This window comes from Anser brachyrhynchus, assembly GCF_964034855.1.
Source record: "Anser brachyrhynchus genome assembly, chromosome: 10".
Taxonomy (NCBI): Eukaryota; Metazoa; Chordata; class Aves; order Anseriformes; family Anatidae; genus Anser; species Anser brachyrhynchus.
The window spans coordinates 4,323,478-4,348,197 of NC_137705.1; the positions used below are offsets into that span (position 1 = coordinate 4,323,478).

Genomic DNA, 24,720 nt, shown 5'->3' on the forward strand with positions numbered 1-24,720 from the left:
ACCGATCAGATGGGAGCTGTGCTTAAATGGGCGCGACGATGTATGGAAGTAAAATGGTATTTTGGAACCGTGAGTTTAAATTTATATACGGGTAAGGAAGGCAGGAGGCCTGCGTTGGAAATGCCAGCACGCTTGCAGCTTCCAAGGGTTTATTTTAAAGTCAAGATGCTGGAAACGCTGCTCAGCATGTTTCCCAGGAGCTGGAGTGCCTCCTGGAAGCGCTACGGCCGTGTTTACTGAGACAGATCCCGCTGGAGGCTGTTTGGGAGCTGCTGGCAGCTCCAGGGGTTTTATCTCCAGTAGCTTGGTGACCCGACTGTGCCAAGTGCCCCAGAAGGACCAGGCCTGCAGCTTGGACCGAGCCTGTGGCTCCGCAGAGACGTGCTGTGCTGCGGGGAAGGAAATTGAATTTTCTTCTAAGGATGCTTCTGCATTCTGTGATCCCGCTGTACATTTCATCTTGCTCCTAAAAACAAACCAGCCAACCTCCAGCCGCCGAGGCGTTGTTCTTCCTGGTAAAAAGGGAAAGGCCAGGGTGTGATCGGGGGATTTGGTGTGAGGTGACCCCTTGGGGTGAGCGGGGCAAGGCTGGCCCTGCCACAGGCCCCGTGGGGCTCTGGCTGCGGGGACAGCGGTGGCCTCGCGCGTCGCACGGAGGCTCTGCGGCAGGACATGGCTGTGGGGAAGGAGCCGGTCCTCCCCCCGTGCTGCTGGGATATTTTTGGTATTGCTGTGATTAACTTTCTACTGTCGGCCTCCACCTGTGAGCGTATAAACTAGAGCCGTCCATTTATGAGAGGTCTCGGAGCATCATCTTACAAGGAGGGAAAGAATTTTCATTTATAATCCGTGCGCCCTATTCAGCAATGGGCTGTTCCCCCCTCCCACTGCCCACAGACCTCTAAGTGAACAAACAAATGTCTGGAAATACAGGCAATTTAGCTTGGAAGAGATATCATCAGTGTGGTTCAGAGGTTAATGGGCATGGAGGATTTATAACAAACCAGGCCTATAAAAAAAAAAAAAAAGGAAAAGAAAAAGAAAAAAAGGGGGGGGAGAGTAATCTAGTTGACATCTATTGTTCTTTGTGTAACAGCTCATCTGTATTCTATCTGGTGGAGGGCATTACAAAGGGAATTTAAAAACGTGTGCACACACGCACACACGTCTCCCTCTATACATACATGTGCACACACAAACTGAAATATAATGAGGGAAAAAGCCCCTGTAAGTTTGAACCAACAACAGCAATCCATATATCTTTACTTGCTGCCAACATCCAAGCACTGAACTCTCAAGGAGCCTGGATCCCTGCCATCATCTGTCCGTGTCTGATCTCTTTGGTAAATACGACGGCTGCCAAGAATGAGGCAAACGAAAAGCGCTCGCAGATTAGAAAGAAACACATGGCAGCCACTGACCTGCTGAAATCATAAAATACATCATGAAGTAAGAAAAGAGGGGAAACAAATCATCCTCTCAGGGACTGCCCATCTGCTCGCATAAAGCCGCAATCATTATTGCAAATAAATACATTCAGACTGGAGAAGTCTGGGAATAATTTAGGGGGGGCTATTTCTTTCTTTCTTTTTTTTTTTTTTGGAACCCTTTGGAAATTTTCCTACATAAACACAGTGATATCATCAGCCAGAAATAGATATCTATCAACTGTACCCTTTTTAATTATGTAAGGAGCAAGTCTTTATTTTATAGGTGTAATTAAGGAAAGAAATTACTTCCAAGGCAGGATGGGGCTGTGGTGTTGGAAATGAAGCCCTGTGAAAATGGAAGGTCCATGTTTTTTCAATGAAGGCTGGATGTAGCAGTATTTACTTCATCCGAAAAGCTCTGCAGAGTGAATAGTGTCTGTGTTTTTGCTGCGAAATGAAGGGATAAGGGGGAATGGCTTATATTAGATAACTTTATACGCAGCACGCTTTGCTTTTTTTTTTCCTTGGTGTTCCATAGGGATTTATCCAGGTATTAAATTCAGTGCAAAGACCCAAGTTGGGTTGGATTTTTTTCAATTTCAGGCTTACCGGATTAAATTTGACTCTTCAGGGCCTGCTAAGAGGCCTGAGTAGTACCAAGCCTTCCTAAAGCCCGGAATTAAGAGGTGAAGGAGGGAGGGCTGGTTCACGCGCGGGAGGAGAGGGCTGACAGCAGGAGCTACTTTAAGAAGTTTATCGTCTCCTTTTCTTCATTGTTTTCTTTTCCCTCGCTCTTTTCCACCAAACTGTGCTGGAAACCTTCGCTGCAGGGGTTATCCTGTATTTTATAGCACTCGGCTTCTCCGTGAGACAAAGGTGCAGTTGTGAGGCACTTGGTAACTCGCTCTGCTGGGGAGATTTGCTGTAATACGCGGGAGCGAAACTCCAGCGCGCGGTGCGTATCGGACGGGGCTGCGGCTGCGCTCAGCCTGCCGAGGGACACACGCGGTCAAGTCACCGGCACCGAGCTGCCTTCTTAGGGTGAGAGGAAGGCCCTCGGGTGCAGGACTGTCTCTGGAGTCCCACTGGGGAACGCGCCCCGTGCCTCCCATCTCCCACACGAGGTATCCCTGCGGCGCTCGTCAAAATCAGAGAAATGCCTTTTGTGTGTCACGGGTCACGCGTGTTGCTTATGAAATGGGTGTAAGTGTTTCTGAAAGAGAAAAGTAGGTTTCCAAACACACCAGAATGGGCAGAAAAAGGTGATTGTGTGGATTTATTCCCTTTCATTTGGATGCGCAGTTGAGCTTGCTCCCTGGGTACCTCTCAGCTCCCTCGGACCCGTGGGCGCATCTATCCATACGTGCTCACAAAATCGAGGGGGGTGTCCGACTCTGGGCTTGGGGCACGTGGAAGCCCTTGTGTTGTCCCCGGTTGTCTTGGATCAGCTGTTTGCCTGGTGCTCACAGGCACTGTGTGAATCCTGCCCTGTCGGAGCGGATCTATTGCAGCCGGGGGCAGCCTGCGGCCACGTGTCCATCGTGGTGCGCAGCCACCTCGTAGCTGCAAACCAAGCTCCTTGCGGTGGCTTCCTTTCAGTAGGGGATCGCTTGTCCGGAGCTGTTTAAGCTAGGAGAAAAGAAATCACAAACCAGCCTGAACAGGCGTTTGGGTGACGCTGCACAAACCTTCGTGCTCAGCACGAGATCTGTGCGCTTTTAACCCTCTGCTCAATATAGTGTTTTGCCACAAGTGATCAAAACTGCCAGCTCTGAGTGTGTTTTACCATCCGGTGACGTTAAAAACTAAGATTTTAAGAGGTTATGTTGCTGGCTCTTCGGCAGCATCTCTGGAAAGCCACAGGAAAGCTGGGCTGCTGGCTCCGGGGCAGGATCCGTCCGGATGCACCCATCCATCCTTTCCCCTGCAGCAGGGATGGGATGGAGCAGGAGACACATCCGAAGCCTTAGGGACCAAAACCCACCACAAACTCATAACCTTCATTTTGGGGCTTCAAGAGTTAACCAAGGAAGGCTTTGCTACGAGATAATTTAGCGGAGTCAGGAAGAAAATGAGGAAAAATCCCCCAGCTCGGAAGGCAGACAGGCTGGCTGCGTGACCCCTATTTTCTGGGGAAGCCAGCAGGGTAGTTGGATCTTGTCACGATGTGTTAATATATAGGTTCCTCCCCTATATCTCGAACTGAAGATTTCATGCCTGGTGCCAAGCAACTCTAAAAGCAGAGGGTTTTCCTGTCCCTGTGTGCTGCTGCTCTTGTTATGTTGCCATGCCTCTAAAACTGCATCAGATTCCTGGCTTTCTGGCTTCTCTGAATTTATTTTTAATATTGCTTGTCTTTTCACTCCTCTGCTTTATACACAGATTCCTCAGGGAGTCTTTTCTGTGGGTAAATCCCAATGCAGACCGCGGTGTCCTAGGCTGCAGTGTGGTACCTGCTTGATTATAAACACAGACAGCATTTTGAGCAATCCCCTGAGCATTTATTAGCACTTATTATTTCCCTTGGATTTATGAGTACCTTTACACACTTTGCAGTGGCTTTCTGATCTTTTAATTCTCAGCTTTTCTCTAGGTTTAAGTTAACACAAGAAATTGCACCTTTGCTTAACCCTTTGCCTCCTGTTGGCAAAGAAAGCTGGTGCTCCTGTGCTCTCCTCCTTTCCTCCTGTCCTGCAGGACTGGGATTTCTGGCTGGTGTTTTTAGTAGATGGCTCCTTACCAGTGCTCATTGGTTTGTGGTATGGCAGAAATTTCATTTTTCTCCTTTACTTGCTTCGTGCCAAAGTTTCTATCCTTAGTGACAATAGGAATCCAGATATATAACATGGGCTGCAGTATGTCATCTTCAGAAAATAATGATCCTGCCTATTTATCATATTTTTAGTTTCCTCTTTATGGATCCCAGGGGGTGCTCTGTTTTGTTTTCTTTTGCTTTTTTGTCTCCGTTCCAAGAACAGTGATGAAATGACATAACTTATCTTTCTTATTCCCTCAAGATACCGTGTTTGCATGCTTGCTGTGGTACAAAAGCTAAAGCTCCTCGTTCCCTCGGGGAACGTTGTCTCCCACTTGCTCGAGCCTTGGCGGGACCGCATGCCAAACAGCGCTGCCTGAAGCGCTCAGCTCGTGTGCAGGCGTGCAGGGGAGCAGATGCTGGGGCTTTCGCTGTGCTCCTGCTGATGTTTCCCCCACGAGCTTGTACCTCCTTGTAGGAAAGCCCATGGCAGATTTCCCTCTTTTGCCTCCCAAGGCATCATCTGGTGTTAATGACAGGGTGCTGGTGTGCGAAAGGATGGCAGCAGATCACCGATTTCACTCATGGTGTGGGCTCTGCAATGGGGCAGCACAACTGGGGGCAGCAAGCTTTGGTCCAAGCTTTGGCAGCACGGTTGGAGGCGCCACGGTTGCCCATTTTCCATACTGTGTGTAAGGAAGCTGGCCTTGGGGTGGTTCTTTTCCCCCCCGAAATGATGATGAAGTTACTTAAGGCTGCCAACCTGAATTTTCAGGTGATGCTAGGCAGTTATTTAACCGGCGGTGCTGAAATGGTTGCTAGGATGGCTGTGTCTGGGGACAGGCTTCTTGCTGATAACGAACCAAACACAGTCAGTCCGGGGCCCCCCGGCTCGCCGCAGCGGTGCCCCCACCCCGTGCCACTGCAGGCAGTGCTGAGGTGAGCTGATATTGCACAGTTTTGGCCCAAAGCAGGGACCACGGCCAGGTTTCGGAGCAGCACACCACAGGTGTGAATCCGTGGGGATGGAAGCGCGCGCGCCAAGGCAGGGTGCAAGAATTTGTTGAAAACCAAAACAGATCCTGTGTCTGTTTTCTCCCTCACCTCTTGCAGCCCGTCCGGATGGCTGAAAGGAAAGCTGATCACATGCCAGATCACATGCTGATGAACCATGTTGGGCTGTTAGGAAAATTATTGCATTATAAAACATAACATTGGCAAGGCTTTTCTTCTTTAATAGTGCGTCCTGGGGAAATGATGCGCCTCTCCTCAATCGAAAGCGATTGCTTGCCTCGAGCCCCCGGCTATGGAGGCAGGTTCCCGTTCCCATATGGTTGTGATTGGGGATGAGCACGGGCCAGAAACACAGAGCTGCGTTGTCCTCCCGTCCCCACGCGGGGCTGGAGCCGGGCCCTTTCCTCCTCTCTGTGGGAAAGGAGGTGACCTCGCTTCGCTCAGGAATTGCGCTGACGTTGAGCCCAAGTGGTGGGCTCGTGAGGACGTGATGAACCATCCCGGGTTATTGGGAGAGAACAGTTTGCACGGGGACGCACGGGTGTCCCATGGCACCCGGGGCTGCAGCTGCCTCCGTCAGCACTTTTAGGAGAAGTTTGTCGCTCCGAAAAGAAAGTCAGGCTCTGCTGGTACCATGCCTGTGCCGTTTCCAGCAAAGTGGAGCACGGGACCGATGTCACCTCCTGCAATGGCTTTAGCAGGCATCCACAGAAGCTGGATCCAGCGCCAGCTCCTGCTGCAGCACAAGACGAGGCCCAGGGAGGGCAAGGAGAGGGGAAGGGGCCGCCCCGCCGCCTGCGCCTGGGACAGAGCCTGGATCTGGCCCTTTGGGGACACAGGCTTTGCAGTGCTGTAAAAGGCCATTTTTAAAACATCACATCCCGTCCGCATTAGGGCTTTGGGCAGGTGTAAAGACCCCTAGCACAGACCTTGTGCATCTGCGTAGCGCTCCCGGCTCTGCCTGCACGGACCACCTGTCCCTCCTGTCCCTTTCCATCGAACTTTATTCTTTGCTTACCTTTTCCTAAACGCCTTGGGCAAACAAATGTAATTTTCTTAATGAAAAATGCATATATTGTTGTTAAACGGCTCCCGCTGTCACTGCGTGGCTGCGTTCCCCTCGGCCAGGGCTCGCTAACAGCCCGGGCGCCGCACATGTGCCGCATCCATCATCTGTCACCAGCGTGCACCGAGGCGTGCGAGGAGCCCAGCACTAACTCTATTTCCTAGCAACTGGAGGAAACCATTACACACCACTATTTTTCCTCTGTCAGCAGGATTGCTCCAATTTATGTAACCTACCAAATGTGTGTTATCACCACAACAAACCGTATATTCTGAGGCGTTATTTACAGCCCGGTAATCGCAGAGCTGCAGCCCCAGTGCCTAACGCTGCCTCGCTTGGGACCGCAGTCGGTCGGAAACCTGGTACAAGCGTAGTGAAGTGCTTCTTTGACAACGGCACCGACTGCTTAATTATTGAGGAAGATGGCAAACGGCGTGTTGCATGCTGAAGCCTGGGAAAATAACAAAACCCGAGTGCTGCTGAAGCCGTCTCAGTTTCCAGGCTAGGAAGGAGCTGTACCTGTGAGTAGCTGGGTGGGACGTGCTGAAAGGGACCGCTGGCAGTAATCAGCTCTCACAAACGACAAAGCTGGAAGTATGGCGGGGGAAATTCATCCTGGGGAATGTCTGATGGGAGCAAAACCGCAGCGTGGTGCCGTGGGATGGGGCTCTGCCTTGACGGAGCAGTGAGGCTGGCATCACCGTGGGGCCTGCTCAAAGCCCCTGTGAGGCATCGCCGAGTTCCCTCCCCGCAGGAGGCAGCTGCCAGGCTCTGTCCCCAGGCTCTGTCCCCTGGTCACCATCCCCTGGCCCACCCTGGTCCTGCCAGGCAGCCCCTCTGCAGGGCTGGAGTTCACCTGGGTGCCAGCTGCCAGCGAGGATCTCTGATCCAATTAACTTTTCGGGAAGAAAAAGGGCTTCTGGCTCTTTGGCGCATCTGCAAATCGCAAGAAGCAAATGATTCAATCAGCAGCTGAATATCAAGCAACCTTAGTGAGTGGCTTCTGCATCACCAGCCCGTTTAACAGCAGATTGAGCTGCAGATTAGTGAGACATTAGAGCACAGTGTGATGCATCACGGCGTAAATGGGAAGGCTGAAATCAGCGCAAGTTTCCTGGAGAGCTGCTTTATTTTTCTGTAATGCCAAGCCCATTATAGTCCAAAGGTTCTTAAATAACTCTTCTTACAATAGATAATAATACAGACTATGGCAGAAAATTAAAGAATACAAAAGAAGGCAGAGCTGCGATGAGGGAAACACCATTTGCAGAGGGTTCAATAGACTTAGGAGAGCGGTGCAGCATGAGAGCCCTCACAAATTCATACGGGCTCATTACACGGGTGCTGCAGTGGTCGAATCCAGAGCCAGGTGCCCACGGGACCCCTGCTCAGACCAATCACCCTTACGGTGCCCTGCCCCTCCTGCCCAGTGCGAGGACGTGCACCTCAGGTGGCTGAATCCATCCCCACGGAGCCTGCACGGTAACTGCGATGACGATGATGTAGCAGGAGCGAGCACCACATCAATTTTAGGTCTGAGCCCACAGACGAAGGGCCGTGTCAGCCTGACCACAGCCCCGTGCTCGCCGCCTGCCGCCAGCCCCCGCGCTTTGGAGTTTTGGCAGTGATGCAGAAGCCGCTGGGGCTCCGAGCGTGACGGATGTGTCACCTTCGGGATGCACAAAGGCATCCGTTGCGTCACTTAAACAGGAGCGTGGTGGGCTGCGGAGTTTTTGTTTGCTCATTTGTTAGCTATTCAACTCAAAATAGTGGAGCCTGTTTACACATGTAGCTTATTATTTGCAAGTAGGCAGCATGATGCATAATGCAGCCTCCCAGTTAGAGCAGAGCATCGTGACAATGATAAACAAGCCTGGGAATGTAAGGTAGCGCTTATTTTTCTTGGCTGAAGCTGCTCCCGATTGAGGCAGTGGCTTTGCCAGCTTGAAAGAGAGGCGAAGTGCCGAAACCACCGGAACAGGTGTTTGCTGCTGGGGTTTCAAAGGGCTGCTTACCCAGCTCTGCCAGTGTTGCAGGCTTATCCCATGCTGGCTGCATGGATGGCTGTGCTGAATTCAGGCAGCTGACCCCACAGGTTGGGGTACGGCAGCTGGAGCCCGAGCTCCTCGCTCGGCGGTGATGAGCAGCCCTCGCCCTTACGGTGCTCGCTTCGTTGGTGTCGGGTCCTGGGCAGGCAAAGCCAGCAGCTTAAAAATAACCCGGCAGGACCAAAACAGCCAGGGGTTATTTTTAGCTCGCAGCGTTTCCCTGTGTGATTCACCATGTGGCCTGTGTGCAGCTGAATCAGCCCTGGTGAGGATGTGACGCGGGGAGGGGACGGGATGGGGATGGTGCGGGGGCTGCTCCCTTCCCCCTGCAAGGAGCCCCGGTGCAATGAACCCTTTTAGCTTTAGCAGGCTGGCATAAGAAAGCCCATTTTTCTCTGCTTTTCTCACCTGTGTGCCCTGGGCGCTGATGCCAGGGCCAGGAGTGAGGAGGGGTGAGAGGTTGCAGCATCCCGGTGCTGAGCCCCGCACTGCAGCACAGGGTGCCACCGGGTCTCCTCGTGCCTCTGCGGGAGGCCTGGCACAAGGAGCAGAGTGGATTAACTGGCATAAGGAGCAGCAAGGATTAACTGGCTGAAGCAGGGGGTCTGAGCTCACCGGGGTCTCCAGGAGACAGGGAACAAGTGTGCGAGCAGTGCAGCCGTGGGCTCTGGGCACGGTGCTGAGCTCTGGGCTGGCACCTCCTCAGGAGCTGGGTGCACGGCCATTGCCTTGGGCGATGGAAATTAAGCCTTAAGCCCACGCAGACGGGGGAATCGCAGCCTGTCCAGCCGAAACACAGTCATATGTTATCGTAGCTGAAGCCAAAACTCAGCTGGGCCGCAGCTGAGCCTTGGTGGCTTTGTGATGTGGCATCGGGGTTTTGCTTGGGGGCAGCTGTTGATGCGGGGAAGTAAATTGCTTTGGTGGCTGTCAGGAGGCTGGGCCTGCGGATTTGCATTGGTTTCCCTCCAGGGAGTTTCAGCCCCTGCAGGAATCTCCTACGCTTGTGTTTGGAGCTAGCACTGGTCCAGCCAGGGATGTATCACCCTCGTGGCTTGGCAAAGCAACACGCCGCCAGCGCTAGGATCCCTCGTACCCTTGTGAAACTGCAGGGCGTCTTCTCTAGTCGGAGCGAGGCAGAAAGCATGAGGCAAGTTGGGCAATTTCAGGGCTCCGGCAGGAACCTTGGGCAGGACACTCAGACCCTGCTGTCAAACGGGACGGCCGTGACAAGAAGCGCCTTGTGTTCTTACACAGACTTTGAATTAAAAACACGTTCGGTGTCAGCTCTGCGCTGAGCTCAGCCCTTCAAGCACACACCAGGACTTGAGGAGTTTTTGCATCTCCTCTCACCCCCCAGTACTAAATCAGACTTCTTTGGCAAAACACATTTTGTAAGCTCTCTGGGGTGGTTTGGTGTTTTTTGGAGGCTTTTTTCGCTTCTCCTTACAAAGCCCAGGTGCCGGGACCAGACTGGGTGCTGAAGAAACGAGGGGGCTCCTCCGTGCCCGCAGTGTTTTCCGCTCAGTGTTGTTTTACACCGAGCAATTTCGGCGTGTAACAGCATTACCAGGGCTCGGGGTTTGTTGAAACAGTTGCAGCAAATTAAACCTGCTCGGGGCCGCGCGAGCGTGTGCGTGCTTGGAGCGAGCGCAGGACCTGCCACCCTCTCGGGCTGCGCTCCAGCCCCTGGGAGCCGGCGGCTGTTGGACGGGTTCCCCGAAGGATTTGTTTCCCTCTATTTACAGCTCAGCCGCTCGCTGGCTCCCCCCAGTTTTTGCGGGCATGGCTCGGTTGCTGGCAGCGTGGTGGCTGCCGTGGGCAGGGGGATGCTCTCCCACCTGTTCTGCTTCGCATCCCCCTGCAGCGCGGGATTTACACGCAGCGGTTCTGGGAACAATCGTGTTTCAAATGCGGGTAATCAGGCTGGCTCACTGCGAGAGCCAGAAAATAAAGCAGGAGCTCCAGAGCGTGCTGCAATTCCACCTGCGGCCGGTTGTGTTTGCGTTTCTGGGGCAAAGTTTTGCAGAAATGGAACAGCCCGTTCCTTACAGAGATAGGCATTAATCGCATCCTTTCCCCTCCCACAAGCTCAGAACAACCTGGAGTCCCCCCAAGGACTTCTGCGAGCTTTTCCAAGGAGGAAAGGATCAGTGAGGCAAAGTTTGCTGCAAGTACCACACATATTTTGAAGTGTTTCCATCTTGCACCGATACCCATCTGTGTATTTCTGTGTAAGCATCTTCAGTTCTAAGCTCTGATGTGCTAAAATATGTCCTAGACAGTTTTGATGAGACATCACTCCTAGATGTGCATGTTAATGATAGGCTGGCTGCCCAAACTGCTTCAGCATACCCCAAAGTGAGCGGTGAAGACGGTGCACAGCCAGGATGTAGAAAAGAGTCTCCCCAGGGGCCATCAGTATGGAGCTGCATCCTGCAGCTGAGCTGCTCTTCCCATCTGTGCAGGACACTAATGCAAAAATTGCTCTCTTTACTGCACTTTTCCCCAGTACGACCTTTTTAGAGAAATTCTGCGTTATTATCTTTTATTCTGGATTTTTGTTTTACTAGTTCCAGGTGACCAGCGTACACGAGAGTGGTTCCCTTAAAACAGATCACTTGTTTTTCTGTCTGTACGGGGCTGTGATGTACCCAGCCAGGGCTGCTCCTGCTGCCCCTTCCCTGCCAGGCTTGTAGGAGAGCAGCGGGCAGGATGCAGGCAATAAGGACCAGACCTCCACCTTCGACAGCTACTTCATCAGGAAAAGCTTTGCCCAACATCCAAATGATCCAGAAATGGCAGTAAAAACCTTCCGATTCAATCTGTTTCCATGCAGGTATGATGGACAAGAGCCCAAAATCTCTGAGGATATTGAGGGTCCTGAACGCACCGGGGAGGATCCGGGTCCATGTATCTGACCCACAGCCCATTTTAGGAAAAAAACAGATCACCACAGTAGCTAGTTCTTAAAAACGAAATTAATTTCCATGCAACACGTGGTCTCTGCTGTGCCTGCATCCCTCACACTGCCTTTAAATGTCACGTAGGTGCCATGCAGAATTCCTGCAGCCGAGCATCTGTCGAAGCTGTTGATCAGTAACTGGGTATTCCTGGTGCTGTCTATCCTCTGCCAACTGAAGGTGTTTCGCTGGTATTTTACCGTGATGCTTGTTCTGTGCTGTGTAAGGGAGGGGTGGAGCACGGTGCAGGATGAGGTGGTGGGGTTTGCTTGTGAAGGGCTGCAGCTGATGCTGTGCAAAGCGTTAAGGGTGCATCCGGGATGCTTGCGTATGTGTTTATGGGCAATTAATTTCCATCATCTTCCTCGTTTGGGCATTTTCCTCTGTTCTGTTGCTCCCCACTACTTTCAGAAATGAGATGCTTATAAACAACAACGCTTGTATCCCCGCCTTGCAGAGGGGATATAATTGAACTAGCGGATATGGTCCTGGCTGGGCTGTAAGCTGGCTGGGAGCGAGGCAGCTCTTGCAGGGACGGCTGGCGTGGGCTGGGGGCAGGATCAGGCCCCTGCGCATCCCAATGCGATGGGGAGGTGCGAGGAGGGAGCAGGCACAGCAAGGGGGGACAGGCACTGAAGAATCCTGGGCTCCTCCTGGGCATCAGTGATGGCTCCAGGGTATAATCCCTGCCCAAACCCAAGCTAGCCTTGCCACAGGGTCTCTCTGCCTCCGCCGGTGTCGTTGCTGTTATTATTAAGTGGCCTGCGAAGCACTGGGAGCCAATCGATGTTTTGGTGGAGTTGGGCTGCGAAATTCTTCTTTATTTCCATGGAAACCACTCCCGGCGCTCGGAGAAGCTCAGTTCCCAGAGAGCGGGGCTGCGGGGACGGGAGGGCAGCGGGAGACAGCGCCGCGGGGTGAGCGGGCTCCGTGCCCTCGCTGCGCTGCAGGCGGTGTCCCCCCGGCCCTGCCGGCGAGCAGTCCTGCACGGCTCCTGGGGAGATCTCTGCTGCCGAGGGGTTTTAGCAGCAGCTCGGGCTGAAACAACGCGAGCGGGGCTTGGGGAGCCACCCAGCTGATGGGTGGCAGGCCCAGGGAGGACGCACGTTGTCGTCGTCGTGGTGCTTTGTGCCCTTCCCTCTGAAGGCTCACCAAAGCGTACGCGTTTACGCGGGCTCCGTACACAATTTGCTGCTAAATGAAGTGCAGCCACCTCTTGGGTGGACCTGAACGCCTCAGAGCTGGGAGCAAAAAATAACAACGTTGGCACGTGGGAGTGCGGGGAAGCTGGAGGTGGAAGCGAGCCAGGATGCAGGGCAGGAGCATCTCGCTGCAGAGAGCAGCACAGCTCCCCCACCTGCTGCCACCCTTGTATTTAAGGGGAAACAAGAGATTTGCTTTTTGAATCCTCCGTTTCCCTTGATTGCTACGCCTTTCTATTTACCTCTCCACCTTCAGGAAATCTCCTGGTGGTCGGGAGGACCTTTCTCCCCACCCAGACCTTCTCGCACCCCATCTCAGAGGCTGGGGACCCCGCCGAGCTGTGGGTTTTCAGAGAGGGCACCCGCAGCCCTGCTCACAGCCTCTGTGTGTGTGCAAGAGCCTTGCCAGCACTGTTTGGCTCTGTGCTGAGTTACAAACGATCCTTCAAATGGAAACGTCTGGAGTCAGAGGCTTTGGAGTACGTGGGTACAGCACTTCAGCTGTAATTAAACAAGGGAGCCACGGCCTTGTGTCCTCACGACATCAGCGTGACAGGCTGAGGAAGCCCGGCCCGCTAATGGCAGCGGTGAAGGAGCCTCGGACGAGAGGGGAAGGAGCCTCGCGGCTGGCAGGGCCCAAACCACAAAGCATCGCTCCTCCTCGGCATCGCGCTGCCAGCTGAAGTGGGGCTGAAGGAAGGGAGCCCCGAGCCTGGGGGCTGCCGGTGGGCCACGGAGATGTCCCGGGTCCCCTCTGGGCACAGCACTGCCATTCAAGAGTCCCTGATAAACGTGGAAAAACAGGATTGGCTTGATGAAATAATAATGGACTTTTTTTTGTTTTTTTTTTTTTCCACTGAGAAGAACAAAAAAATGAGTCTTGTATCAGATCAGAAGTGACATTTGACCCAAAACAAAGTTTGTTCGTAATTTTCTTCTTAATTTACCTTTCCATTAAAGGCTTTTCAAATTCAGTTTCATCATAAAATGCAATTTAACTTAAAAATAAGCAATTTAGGTTAAAAAAAAATCCTGATTGTGTGTCTGTTTCCACAATCAGCCATTCCACGACTTAGCGAGGGCATTTCAGCAGTCTGGACTGAATGCAAATTCGCGAATAGCTTCAGCCCTTCTCCCTCCCTGAACGCGCCGTTTAGTGCTACCACGTCTCACCCCTCCCTAACGAGACCGAGACTACGAGAAATTTCAGATCTGGTTGTCCGGAGCTCTGCCACAAGGGAGGGTTTTCTATGTTCTGCGCCTTGCTGTGCTCTCAGCCCAGCCTGGCACCACGACGCCAGCCATGAGAAGGTTTGGAGGTGGAGCTGGGCGTGATTGGGACAGCACGTAGCCCCAGAGTGCTCGTTCCTGTTCTTGGGGACCAATTCTTGCTCGCGAGGACCATTTGTGGTGAGCACGGGGTGGCTGCGGTGAGGCTGCACTGGTGTCGTGGCTGGCCGCACGCTCAGCTCGTAGTCACGGATGTAACGCGTTGGAGCAGAGCTCCGCCCGGGCCCACGCTGCTGCGCTGGATCCGAAGAGCAGATCAGATTACTGCCAGACTCGTGAGCAGAAAGGGGAATTATCCACACGTTTCCGTGGGAAAAGTCTGTGCCGGGTCTTTACCCCGTGAATCCCAGCCTACCGCTATCGGCGAGCCAACGAGCAACTGCAGAAAGCCAGGGGCTCGTGCGCATACCAACATCTGCATGATGTTTTAATAATGCATAGATGGAAGCGTTCTGTTTTTAATAACAAAAAGGCTGCGAGTCACTCATCCATGACGGAGACTGGTGATTTGCAGAAATGCACACAGCCCCTCGAAGCGAGTGACCCCGTACAAGTGCCCCAGGCCGAAGTCGGTTGGGCTGGGCTTGTGCAAGACAGTTACAGTAGGTGTTTGTTGCTACTCTGAGCCTTTGAAGATGTGCCTTAAACTTTAGTGTTCAGGTGGTCTGCTCTCATAAAGAAGATAATGTTGATTAAGGGTGTGAGGAGTGAGCTCACTGAATGCTTCTGGGCACTGTCAGCACGGCCGCCCGGCTATCCACCTGCCCGGGGAGCAGCATCCCCTTCTGGGATGCTTCACTCAGGATCTCCAGCTCCCTCATGAGAGGCTTTAATTAGATAAAATTGAAATCAAGGGATGTGACGAGGGAGCATTATCTTCCCTGCTACCCTCACAGCCCGCGCTCGTGTCCCATGGGGCTGGGTACAGCGCAGCTGCCTCCCCGCGGCAAGGGACAGCCAGACGACGCCACGGGACAGGCTGTGACACCGCGTGTGATCTGCAGGGGAGGCTTTCTGTTTGCACAGGGAAAAGCTGTCCGTCGTCGTTTCCCACCAGTGGGTAAACCGCGCCTGTCAGACCTCGTTAGGGAAAAGGCGGCTCCCGGGAGGCGGCTGTGCTGTATCCGCGCGCTGCCACCCAAAAGGGAGCCCGCAGCCCTGGCCGAGCGCCGTCACGCCTGGGCTTCAATTTCCAGGCTGTGCCCTGTGAATCGCTCCTCATTCATAAAAGGCAAAGATGACGATGCTAAAGGCAGTCAGCCTGGCTGTACGGTGGGGTTATTTTGCTGTGCTTGTATCGCTCTCAGCCAAGGTCAGGTCCTCAGCTAGTTTACACTCAACTGTAGCAGACCAGGGCTTTCCAGAAGTGCCAGCGAGGACGTGGCTCTGGCACGCCTGCTCTGCACGAGTGCTGGTGCAGTGACGTGCTGGTGAACGTGGGATGGCACGGAACCTGCTCCTGAGGGTTGGCGGCAATAGTTTTGGCAGAAAGATGTGATTAGAAAATGCAATTCCTGTAAAAAGTTACTGGAACAGCCTGCTGGGCACCCGGAGCAGAGCGGCACCGCTTGTGTCAGTTATAGGGTGTTATGGGACCATTGGGAAAAGACTAAAGATATTTATGAATAAAGTTCCCTGTTCTTTAAAGTATCAGTAGCTCATAGAGATGGCGAGACCCTGCAAAACAAATACCCGATGTTTTGTGAAAGCCGACAACAGGAGAGCTTGTGTTTTCAAAGGTGATCAACCCTCATCCTTCTCAGCCCCCCTGCCAGCGGGAAGCCTTCACAGCTCGTTTGGCACAAGAGAGCGTTTTCCTTCGGCCACTTCCATGCAGCAGCCGGTGTCTTAAATTGTCCAGAAACATTGGCTTCAGAGGAAACTTTGGAGTTTGCAGGCAGGGTTTGCAGCATGCTGCGCTGCTCCGCTTGGTGCTGGTGTCCTCAGGGCTCCTGTAGGAGGCACACAGCAGCACGCCCCGAGGGTGCCTTCGCCGAGACCACTGCTGTCTGGTTAGGCCAGAGTAACGTGCTTTTGTCAGCCGGGTATCGCCTTTCCAGGTTTGCTCCATTAATTGTTATAATTAATGCTTATTTTATTCAAAGTGTCAGATTGCTTCACTATGAAGCACAGGAAAGCTCTTCACTCCAGAAAACAAGGCAGTATATTTAATTGGTATTGAGCTGCAGCCGCTGCTAATGGATTTTAAAAATACAATAATCGAAAGGAATCGGCCTGACGTGACACGGAGTTAAAATGTTCTGACATATTATTATCCGGTGACCTGACCTGACATACTGTACTGCTACGACTGTTTGTGTCATGAAATAATACGGAAACAAAATTAATAATTTTCAAGCAAAATAGCCACAGAGCAAGAATAATCATTTTGGAAAGAAATTCTCTAGCTCTTCTCCTTTCAGTTGTCAAAAGCCATTTTAGTTCTCGGCTCAGCAGCAGCAGCAGCCGGGGTCAGCCCAGCAGAAGCTGTCCCCTGGCTCTTTCTGGTCTCGTGCTTCACACCAGGTCCTCTCCCCATTGCACGTGGCGTTGTCGTGACTTGTCGTGCCTTGTCACGACTTGCTGGGCTGCGTCGCCTTCGTGTGCCATCCCCGAACCTCACGGGGAGATGTTGCATTGCCGGGGGCATCGCCCCCTGCTCGGAAAGCGCAGCTGGCGGTGGGTTTGGCTGGCATCCAGCCCTGGGATCAAGGAAGCCACGTTTTCAGCTGTGTTTTCTGCCACCTATTAACTCAGCGAATGCCGGGCTTGCTTTAGTCTAGTGGTAGAAACAGAAGCGAATAACAAAATCCTCTTGCTGCTTGCATGTCAGCGTGCCCTGGCGTCCTCTCCTCCGAGCCTGGCATCATTATCCCAAGTTTAATGTTTACAATCGCTTATTTTGCTAACCTGGAGTAAGAAAAATGAATATTTTTCAGCTGGCTTTAACCCTTTGTTTCACCTTACCCCACCAACGCGAGCTCCCGGTTTATGGGAGGGGTTGATCGCGTTTGCTTGCCCTTCTCAGCAGAGGAAAGGACCCTGGACTGGTGCTGGAAGCCAGAGCCTGCAGAGCTAATTTCCTCTTGGTGATTAACCTCCTCAAGGCTTTATTTATTTATTTTTTTTCTCCTGTCCTCTTTATTGTGTTAAATATCACTCCCCAGCTATGTGTTACGAGCCCCGTCGGTTTTTCTCCAAAGGATTTCTCGAGGTTTTCCCAAGGCCCCCTGCTGCCATCAGAAGCGCCCCTCGTTGGGAGCGGGTGCTGAGCCCTGTCTCTGCAGGCAGCTGGATGAAAAGCCACGGAGGTCTCTTTGCACGTGGTCTCCGATTTAGCAAGCAAGAGCCGTCAGCCTGGGAGCAGTCGCGCTGCCTGTGCCGAGCTTCGGCTCATGCTTGAACACTTCACTGAATCTGATGGACTTAAACATGTGCTAAGTGCTTTGCTGAGCCGGGCCTTTCTCCTGATTTATGCCAGGGTAGATTAAAGTAGAATCAGCCCCTTAAGTGGTCTGTGCTGTGTTGTCAGCAGGCCGGGGCACAGCGTCTGCGCTTGTGTTTTAATTAAAGGTCCCACCTACTTGCGTGGAGCCGATCAATCTCTGCAAAAAAATGTCTGTGCAGCTGATTAGCACCGTACTACAGATAAATGGCATTAAGCACAAATGGCTTTTTGGAGAAGTAATTTATCCACATGGAAATGAAAAACACCGTGATTTTAACCGATGCTGCTCCGCGATCAATCACTCTGGGCACGGGACATTGGCTCTGCATGGAGAGGCAGGCAGGGCGGGTTTTGCTGCGGTGACAGTGCCAGCGGTGATGTGATGGGTGCTGGGGGGCCCCAGCGCGTCCCAAAACCACCTGGGTCTGCCCAGGTCAGGCTTTCAGAGCCAGGGCTGGTGCTAGAGCCCCCGTAGCCGTGTTCATTAGCTCACACGTAGAGCAGAAATGAGCAGAACATAGCTTCACTGATAAATTTTTAGTGGGCTGAAGGCTAATGGGTGCTTTAATGGGAAAGTGCAGCATTCCAGCGTGTTGGAACAGCAATAAGGGAGTCTATGGGCCATCAGTAATACTCCTGGTGATTAAAATTACTCTTCTCCCAGACCCACGTCTCTCAACACACTCAAGGCATTTATTAGCGGTCCATTATATGCCCGCTTCTATCTTACTGCTTAATTTGAACGCTAATTAACATCATCATGCTTTCTAAAACACAAATGGCACTTGGTAGTATTTCATTAACTGCAGGCTGTCTGTGGGCAGTAAGAGCCCAGCTTCACCTTAAAAACTCCCTTGGTGGGCTCCCGGGGCCGCCGGTGCGAGAGGAACCTCTTGTGTGCGTGGTCCGATCCTCCAGCTCTCGCGGCTATGGGAAGCAAACCCAGGACTTCATTTCCCAAAATACTCGGGTGGTAGCCAGCAGAATTGCCTATATGTCTAAATATTCGCTTATTTATCTTGCCGAAGTGGGGCCTGGGGCTTGGCTTTGCTGCTGCTCCATGTTCAGCTCGCATTAGCAGGGCAGCCTGGAGCAGGAGAGGGCAGAGCTCGCCCCAAACACCATGAACACCGTGCGCTCCTGAAGCAGCATTTTATGGACCTGGGGACTTTCACAGGCTCTTCGCTGAGACTTGTTCTCTCTCTGAACTGGATAATCCTCATTTGCCCCACATGTCCCCATGAGGCAAGCCCTGATCTTCCCTGGTGCCCCCCTCCTCTCGCCCCTTCCTGCTCTGGGCACAGTGGGGTCCTTACTGGTGTCACCCCAGCACTGGGTCCTGTTGGGATAAACGGCTCTGTATTTTGCAAAACCAGAGCACGTCTGCCCCATGCTGTAATTCCCACCTCCTCTTCTGCAGGGCTGCTGCCTAACCGCTCATTTTGCATCTTGTCCTTGCACAGCCAGTTATTCAGAGCAACAGCTTCTCTTGCTGCTCGACTGCTGCCTGCTGTCTTTATCCTGCCTCTCCACTTCTCCTACTGAACCCATCTTAGAGATCGCTTAAACCTCTCTACGTCTAATCACCTCTGTTTGTAGTCTTTCTTTTGACACAGCAATAGAAGACGGTCATTCCGATGGAGTCCCCAAAAGTCTGGATGTTGAACAGGAGCCTTAGGAGCCCTGTCCCAGCACCAGGGCTCTGACCTCCCTGCAAGCATTTTGGGCATACGAAGCACTCTTTGATTTTTCATCATGATTTTAATACGGCGGTACCTGAGGGGAGGGAATAGCGTTCTTTCTCCCCCTCCCAGCCTCGCAGGAGCCAGTTCTCTGTCTCAGAAATGCTTTTGTCGCCACCTCCTTGGCACTGCTGTAAGCGAGGAGCCGGGGGGCCGGGGAGGGAGGCCGGCAGCGTGGCGGGGACGCGGCCTGCTCTCGGGGCAGCTGTACTTAACGAGGATCCCTGTTGAAATCAGCTTAGCGAGCAAGTGGGCAGGCAGAGGTTCAGGATGTTGTTTTCCCCTCCGGGCCTGCTGGTCGTTGGCCTTTGGCTCGGGCCAAGTGTGGTGTTGTCGGTTCAGTGTCTGACACGTCCCCTGTCAGGAGAGCGCCCGGTGCTTCTGTGAGGGATTTCACCCTGGATATATTTCTCCCGCTGCCGGCTTGTCATGATCCTGCCCTGTCATGATCTGTTCTTTTCTTTTTTTTCCCTTCTCAGCTGATGTATAGACTGGCAGAATGGAGCAGCAGAAAAATTAAGTCCCGTTTCTCAGCAAAGATAAGCAACAGAGCGAGCGGGGAAGCAACACAAGGCTCGCCGGCGAGCAAAAGCTCTCCTGGAACGGCGCAGACAGGCAGGGCGCTGGTATGAATAAAAACTGGGTGCCAGGGAGAGGCTGTCAGTGACATTACTACCTGTCACACGTGTGTAAAGTCATCAAACAGCAGGTGGGCGGCCGTGACAGCCCCGGGAGAGACATCTCTATTAACGCGCTCAGCGCTGCGCCGATACGAGGCTGGAGAGTGTTAAGGCAAGGCAGGCTGTTCCACTTAAGGTGGAAAATGATATATTCGGCAATCAGAGTAATTTGATTTGGCTGAGGTTCATGGCGTTTTGGAATCTGATGTGAATCTTCCTACTATTGGATCCTGCCCCAGATTCCCAGCGCTGCAGCATATTGCATCTCCCTTTTGGGCTGCATGGAGTAAATGAGCTTCTGAGCCTGGTGGTGCGGATTTTGTACCCAGATGGGTGACTTCTCTCATCTTCTGTTATAAACTGGTTTCAGGATTGCAAGAAAATATAGTAAGAGTGGTTTTCCTGCACCCTCTGACTTACAAAAGCAATCAGTGATTGCATCTAGCCATGCTTTTTCTCTCCCCAAAGTCTCCTACCCATCTCAGATTAGACCTGCTCTCTAGAAGCAGCCTTAGCCAGGGCTGGTTTTGTGCTGGAGAGGTGTCCAGGAGTGGGATTTTTTGGTGCCCTGTGCTGGGTGCAGGCGAGGAAAGCTGGAGGTTGCACGGGAGGTGGTGATGCTGGCTGCAGGTGGCTGTCCTGGTGCGACCACCACACACCAAACCTGCGCCGTGCAGGGACTGGTGGAGGGGCATCCAGGCTGCCTGCACCCAGGTATCTGCGTGCGCTGCTATGAATGCTATCTGATTTTGTGCCAATTTTTAATTGCATGAATTTAATTATAGGGATTTTCTGGATGTAGTGAGGCCTGTGGGCATCCCCCCTGCAGCTGAGCATGCAAAGCCTCACTGCAGCTGAAGAAGTACCGGAGCCTGGGGAGCTCAGCACAAGGAGAGGGGCAGCCACAGCCCAGTGGTCACGGCATGCTCTGGTGATTCTCTTCTGCCTGGGACCTTGTGTATCTTTCTGCACTGGAGCAGCTTCAGCAGGGGACTGGCAGTCCTGCTTTTCTCCTGAGTGGGTTTTCTCCTGATGGTGAGGAGCCTGCTGGAGAGCCGGGTTTCACCAATGGACCCCTCTGCCCATTGATGGTGGTAGGGCCAATAGTGCTCCTGTCACTCTGCTATAGCTGTTTTCACCATGACCTGTGCCTCTCTTGGGTCTACAAGGTTTTTTAAAATCAGGCCAGCTCTCCCAGGCTGAGCACGGCTGCAAGAAGAGAGACGGCAAGCTGGGAGGAGGCTGATGAGGAGTAGCACCAATTCCTACTGCGTCACCAGGGATGAACGTTTTACTGAGCTTTAGGCAATTTTAGTAATTCCTTAGCTCCTTTAAAGTTTCACACATCGCTAGGAACATTGGCTCCCGTGCCTTGAGGCAGAGATGCAGTTTGGGGTTTTCGCTTGTTGAACTCCTCCCCGTTCCCCACGGTGCTGTGCTCTGCTACCACTTGACCCCCATTTCCCTGCAGCAAGAAGGTCAGCGCGCCGAGCAGCGCCGCCTGCCTCCCCCCAGCCCTCCCGCTGCGTCGCTCCCTGGAGCTTTCACTGCTTATTCCTTCCATTTTTCCACTTTGCATTGTTTAAAAACAAGCAAGCAAGAGCTCCCTGGAGCCAACCGCTCATTTGCTGGCAAGGACTGCCTGTTAATCAATTAAAGCTCTGCGAATGTATTTGCAGCAGGGTGGATGATTAAGATGCTTCTCTCTCTAATGCACGCCTGTTGGAGGCTGCCTGCATGGGAAGGGCAGGTGTGTTGGTCTCTGCTTCAGCCTGGAGCTCCTGTGCATTTTCTTCTTCAACCCCATTTTCTGGGCACTTACTTTAGAGAAGCACTTCTTGCAGTATTTCTGGGCTATTTCAAACCTCTAGCATTTCTTTCTTGCACAGCTGGGTTTCAAACCTGAGCTGGAATTGGAGGTTTGTGGTGGGTACGGGCTCCAAGGTGCTCCTGCCTGTGGGGACTGGCACTGCCACCCCCATGAAAGGGCCTGGAGGGTGAGGAGATCCCTTGGTCCCAGCAAACAGAAGCACCTTAAATAAGTGGGGCTGCTTTTTGAAGGTGGCAGATGTCTGTCTTGGTGTAAAGAAGGAAGAGTTTATCAGAGGAGCGGGGCTAATGATGGATGAGGGAAGGGGTGATTAGCAAATGCCGGCCTTTGCTGGGCAGGGCTTGTCACCTGGGCACATTCCCCAGGGCAAGGTCTCCCTGAGCGGCTCTGAAGCACCCCTCGGGGAGGGTCTCCCCAGGGACCCCTGCAGATGGGCTCCTCACTATGTCACTGCGTGCTGGAGACAGGCTGGCACTGGGGAATTCCAGGAAAAGCAGCAGCAAAGGTACCGATGATAGCGGCACTGAAGCAGCATCCGAAGTGTGCTTCGTGTTGGTGGTTTTTCACTCCCACTGGTCTGCTCTAAGAGCAAACCTCAGCTGATCTCCAGTCCTTGTAAATGTCCCTTTGATTTCCCTCATTGCTCTGCATTTCCAGGCAGGAATTTGGTTTGTTTCAGAGCCGTAAGCAGGGCAATCAGTGACTACAAAGCAGTTCCCGTGCTTGGCTGATGGCAGGGTGCACCTCGCTGCCATGATTGCGGGCTGCAGGGTGCCCGGTGCCCGTGTTGGCTCCAGGTGTCACCCTGGGGATCACAACAGATCCATGAAACGTCCTTTCATGGCACTGGTGTGCCAGGAACTTTAGTGCAGTCTTCATGAAATGAAAACCGTGCTTACACTTGCAGTGATGGAAGTAACGTGACCGAGCCTGCGCTGGCCACCGGTCAGAAATCCATCAAGCCAAAAGAAGTCTTTGATGCTTTGAAGCATTTACCTAACCGCGATTTTGTAAAAAGTCTGTCGGTGCTTTTTAAAGGGCTGAGAATGACAGGAGATGAGTGAGCTGCGAGAAAGTTTCCAGGGGGGCAGATCCGCGTGTCCCAGCCGTGCTCGGTGCAGAGGTGATGTGGCACAGCCCCAAAGGGGAAGCCCTACAAGCAAATTAAATCAACACAAATAATGATTTATATATAATTTCCCACTTTAATACTCAGAAAGCACACTGCCGCTCAGTCCATAACAGAAACTGGCAGCACAGCAGCTGGGAGCAGAGCCCTGCGCACAGAGGCAGGCAGCTACCACCAGAGAGCAACCTTGTATACTTTTTCTGGGGAAACCACTGAGCTGGGAAGGAGCACATCTTTCAAGAGTCTTGTCTCTTTTTTAAGTGCTTCCCAGTCAGTTGAGGGTACAATAATTGAAACTTGTCCATCAATCATGTTAGCAGACAAAACAACGTTGTTTCTCTTCTCTTTTTCTCCGAAGTGTTCTAGCTTGATCGGCTTAACAACAAGAACAAAGGCACTAAGTCAAAAATCCCACTTAAATGTTTTCAGGTATAAAAGCACATCATCTGCGGGGAGGGGAGGTGCAGAATTCATTGTTTAGAAGCGTTCTAGGGGAATACTCAGAAGGCGAAGAGAATACCAAGAATACAATGCGTGCGCGCAAAATAACTTTGGGATGAGCAAAAAAAATGCCAAGACATTTGCATAACGTCTGCACATCCGCAGCCCTCTCATCCGAAGCGGCTGAGGTATGTGTCCAGTGAAACATATAAAGGGATTTAGCGGTGACTCCCACTTGTGCTTTCTTCCTAAAAGCGGGCTTTGTGCTTTGTCATTCACTGTGAGTGCGGGGGCAGGAGGGCAAGGATGGTCTGCGCTCTGCAGCACCAGGTAAATGATTTTGTTATTGTTTTCTGGAGCAGGTTTTCTCTTTTGTCACCTGCCTGTGTGAGCTGTGACATCCCTCATCCTCCAGGCCCCTCCCAAAGGTGCAGAGCTGCCCCCGAGCTGCTCCCAGCTCTCGAGGTGCACTCTGCTGTGCTCACAAACACGTTTTTCTCCAGAAATCCCTGCCAGGACCGTGGCAGGTGCTGATGTACGTGGGTGAAAACTGGGGCAGCACGGCCCCAGGATTCATGCTTCTGGGTTCTTCTTTTGCTTGTTTGTGCAGCAGCATTGCACCTGGTCTGAATTTTTATGCATACGTTTACACAGACTGATTGAGCAGAGGATTCTGGAACTGGTCTAATGTTGAAGCAGAGCAGAAGACAAATGTCTCTATGCAAACCTTTTCCCTTTCTATGTCCCTTGGGGAAAAATGACTATAAAAAAAAAATAAAAAAAAATTAATAAACAGCGGGAGGCACTGGCAAGTCCATAGCTGCTTGAGCAAGAGGGGGACCAGCACGCCCTGAGCCACAGCAGTGCTGCTGCTTCCCATGTGCCATCGACGCTCCCATCTGCAAGCGCCGACCGGTGGTTTTAGTGAGGCTTAAAATTAGTGGGCTGTTGGTTACTGCATGTACTGCTGCCCCCACGATGACTTATGCTTTCGGCTCTAGATGAGTATGGTTGAATTAACTAAGACGTGGACATTTACATAAAAGTGGTGTTGAGGCCCTTGGTACGTCGTGCCTGTGATGCCTGCTGCCGCCTCCGGGTGCTGTGCAGCTGCACCTGGGACTTTGCTGAATGCCTCCTGGGGTGGGAGGGGATCTTCAGGCTGCTCCTTCCCGTGTGGTGCAAACTGTGAAAATGCTTTGGTTAGTGTTAGGCCAAAGGCAGGGTTTTCCTTCAGCTAAAATCCTTGAAATGTAAGACACAAGTCCAACAGGGACCAAGCACAAGCGTTTCCAGAAACTCTCATCATGCATAGTTCTGGTCAGACGGGCAACAAGATTCAACCTGCGGTTGCTAAGTTTTAGTGTTGTTTTGTTTTTTTTATGTTTGTTTCTTTTTTTTTTGTCCTTACAAAAGTTTTATTTTTAGATAATTTTCCAAGTTAATTCCGATCCTGTTGCAAGAAACTCATAAAGCTGTTATTGTGCAGCCACTCCTGGTCTCCTCGTTAAGATAACACAACGATAAGCAAAGTTCACGGAAGCTGCCTACACGGGAGGAATGGAACAAGAAGGCATTTCTGAACACCGAGGGGTTTTAAAAGCTTCTTTGTTCAGAGATAGGGAAAACAACCTGTTAAACTTCATCCTAACAAAGAGAGCTGCAGATTTAAGGCTAGTGA

General features: G+C 52.2%; 1 protein-coding gene across 2 annotated transcripts in view; it reads left to right on the forward strand.

The window, feature by feature from the left end:
• PROK2 (prokineticin 2) overlaps positions 1-24,720 on the forward strand; it is a 97,190-nt gene that overhangs the window by 26,856 nt on the left and 45,614 nt on the right. The window contains exon 3 of one of the 2 annotated variants that reach the window (XM_080606992.1): positions 19,438-19,584. The exons of the other annotated variant lie outside the window; for it this stretch is intronic. The gene's annotated coding sequence lies outside the window, so the exon portion shown is untranslated. The remainder of the gene's footprint in view (positions 1-19,437; positions 19,585-24,720) is intronic. 2 annotated transcript variants of the gene reach the window in all.